This window comes from Odocoileus virginianus, chromosome 12 (genome assembly GCF_023699985.2).
Source record: "Odocoileus virginianus isolate 20LAN1187 ecotype Illinois chromosome 12, Ovbor_1.2, whole genome shotgun sequence".
Taxonomy (NCBI): Eukaryota; Metazoa; Chordata; class Mammalia; order Artiodactyla; family Cervidae; genus Odocoileus; species Odocoileus virginianus.
In genome coordinates this window covers 27412566-27416262 of record NC_069685.1, presented here as the reverse complement: position 1 = coordinate 27416262, position 3697 = coordinate 27412566, and positions in this window count along the sequence as shown.

Sequence of the window (3697 nt, the reverse complement as noted above, 5' to 3'; positions counted from 1 at the left end):
AAAAAAATCCTCAGCTTTTAAAGGGGCCATTATTCTCTGTGGAAATATGAGAGTATAGACAATATTACCTACAGGCAAGCTGATATTAAGCTGATATTCACTGATGTGACTGTACCAGTTATTTAAAAAAATTGGAATACTTTCATGCCTGTTGTAGGATCCCCTGAGAGCCCCCCTCCACTTCCACACTTCCTGGTTCCTCTAGACCCCTGGACAGTACAGCAACTAAGGAGTTGATGTTGGGCAGTCCTGGAACTGCCAACTCTCTTCAGCCCTAAGCTGCCTCAGAGGTCTTTGCTCTGTGGTAATACCTGTGAAGAAGTAGCCTTGTTTGAGAGGGTAGGCTGAGGGACCCTATCCAACGTCCTCTCCTTCTCTTTAGACTTTCACTGACCACCCTCCTGCAACGCTACTTCCCTTGTGATTTGTCATTCTTTAGCAATTCCTCACTAAAGTTATATTCTTAGGCAATGATGGATCAATAATTAAAAATGTAGATATTTTGTCATTAGATTAACCTTTGTTTCTGTCAGTCTTAGATATCCAACAGCTTACTGATTCATTCACTCACTCACTCTCTCACTCTCTCACTCATCCAGCAAACATCTGTGGAATGTCTGCTACAAGCCAGGCATTGTGTTTACCAGTAAGACTCCATCCTCAGCCTAAAATAAAGCTCACAGTCTGGTGGGGATGACCAACCCATACATAGATAATTTTGGTGCAGTAATAGAGCTATGCAGAAGTATGACAGGAACAAAGATTATGAAGAACTGGACATGGAACAACAGACTGGTTCTAAATAGGAAAAGGAGTACGCCAAGGCTGTATATTGTCACCCTGCTTATTTAACTTATATGCAGAGTACATCATGAGAAATGCTGGGCTGAATGAAGCACAAGCTGGAATCAAGATTGCCAGGAGAAATATCAATAATCTCAGATATACAGATGACACCACCTTTATGGCAGAAAGTGGAGAGGAACTAACAAGCCTCTTGATGAAAGTGAAAGAGGAGAGTGAAAATGTTGGTTTAAAACTCAACATTCAGAAAACTAAGATCATGGCATCTGGTCCCATCACTTCATGGGAAATAGATGGGGAAACAGTGGAAAACAGTGTCGGGCTTTATTTTTTGAGGGCTCCAAAATCACTGCAGATGGTGATTGCAGCCATGAAATTAAAAGACGCTTACTCCTTGGAAGGAAAGTTATGACCAACCTAGATAGCATATTAAAAAACATTACTTTGCCAACAAAGGTCTGTCTAATCAAGGCTATGGTTTTTCCAGTGGTCATGTATGGATGTGAGAGTTGGACTGTGAAGAAAGCTGAGCACCAAAAAATTGATGCTTTTGAACTGTGGTGTTGGAGAAGACTCTTGAGAGTCCCTTGGACTGCAAGGAGATCCAACCAGTTCATCCTAAAGGAAATCAGTCCTGGTGTTCACTGGAAGGACTGATGCTAAAGCTGAAACTCCAGTGCTTTGGCCACCCCATGCGAAGAGTTGACTCATTGGAAAAGACCGTGATGCTGGGAGGGACTGGGGGCAGGAGGAGAAGGGGACGACAGAGGATGAGATGGCTGGATGGGATCACCGACTTCATGGACATAAGTTTGAGTAAACTCCAGGAGTTTGTGATGGACAGGGAGGCCTGGTGTGCTGCGATTCATGGGATCGCAGAGTCGGACACGACTGAGCGACTGAACTGAACTGAACTGAACCATCTAAGATAACCTGAGATGGGTCAAGGACGACTTCCTGGAATAGAGGGTTTGAGCCTGGTCTTAATGGAAGAATAGAAATTAGGTGGATGAGGATACACAATAGAGGAAATTTTGGACAGAGGACTGTATGAATAAGTGAGAAAGATAGTATGTGCAGGCAACATAGCATAAAGTGTGAGAATAAAGTTGGTAGGAAGTGAGACCTAAGAGGAAGGTGGGGTCAGGAACACTGCCAAGGAGTTGAGATTTGATTCTGTAAGTCAGAGGCTTTTTGACTCACCAGGTATAACTAAATAATATGTTACTAATAATAAAGTGTTAATTTTGTGATGGCTTTACTCCTTTAAAAACTTAAATTAGAGCAAATTCAAGGTTATCCCCATAATATAGTGGCTCTCTCCCACTGGCATTCCATATGCTTTTTTGAGAAAGAGAGAAAGAAAGGGATCAAGCTAGGGCTAGGAGCCAGGGCTTGAGAATAACTCTCTGCTCACCTCATCCAAGCAGCAAGCTAGCTCATGGCATTAATGAATTGCCTCTGCATTTTACCTTCTTATCAAGATTTTGGGGCTTCATCAAATATGGGTACATCCAGAGGACAGTGCACCTCCATATGTGTATGTTACCCATTTTGTTGGTCATGAGAGAACTGTGGACACTGAGAATTCAAAGTTGTGGAAGGTTCCCCATGCTGTGGGCTCACATGCATTTTATGGCAATTCCTCTGGCTTCACAGAGCAGTGATTGGACATCCTGTGGGCAAGGAAATCTCAGCCACAAACTCCCAAAGTATTTTTCATGTAAATTATATATGTTTACTGCTGTTCTAATGTTGTGCCCATTTAAGAACATCCTCCAAAATGGAAACTGTAAAAGGATAAGAAAATAAGATTAAAACATTTAGAATAATCAGAATAATTTTTATTTTATTTACTTATTAAAAAACATGATTGAATGTGTCTATTTTTTTAATCTTGGTTTATACTTGTGATACTATGATTTGTAGGTCTTGCACTAAGTTTATCTCAGTTTTGGTTTTAATGGCTGATGTAGTGGAAAAGGCCTCATAAAGTGACACTGACCCTAGAAGAAGTACACTTCCCAAGTCATGAGACCCAGTTCTAGTTCTATCTAGAAATTACTTAATCGTTTTGTTGAAATTCAAGTCAGTAAATTTCCTTTATCCCTGGTATCAATCAATTGTTCTTGTAAGCTAATTGGCATGGGTATGTATTTTTCATAGTGTTGACAGCTTCAATTTTTAAACCTCTGTTTAAAAATCATAAAAATAGGTTAATAAATTCTGTATCTGTTCCAGATCTTTAAAATGTTCTGTACAAATGTTTGTATACATGATGCCTTTATATTATTTTGGCAATAGCACCACAAAATGATGGAAACATTTCCAAACATTCTTTTCAAATTTCTCTTCAGTAGGGGTTTCTTTTGAAAAGCGGGGTTTGGTTTTTTTTTTTCTGTTCTCATTCATTGTCAAACTGTTATCTTTATTTTGAAGGCACTACATGGTTTTTGTTTATTTGCTTTTGTTTTTGTTTTCAGAAACAACTGGGAGATAGTGTACTGATATCATCAAAGAAAAGGGCAGCAAATGTAAGCTATTTATCTTTTTGTAAAAGAAAAAACATGCCTCTTATTTCAGTTTGGCAGTTTGAAAATTGTCCTCATTGGATGTTGGAATGGGTGAGAGGAAGGAGTCCAGAACAAATTCTGAACTTTCCAGTGTGGACATTTGCCTGAATGTGGTGTCACCAGATGAGGTAGATGAAGGAGAGGATGAGAGCCAGTTCAGGAAGATAATGAGACAGCAGTGGATCTTTGAGCTTGCTGAATTCAGATGCCTAGAGGACTTTCTGCTCTTATTTCATGCCCAGCTCATCCTTGGCTTTATGCCCAAAGTTCCTTTTCCTCTGTTTGCCTATGTTGGTGGCACCACCATCTCCCAGTCAGTT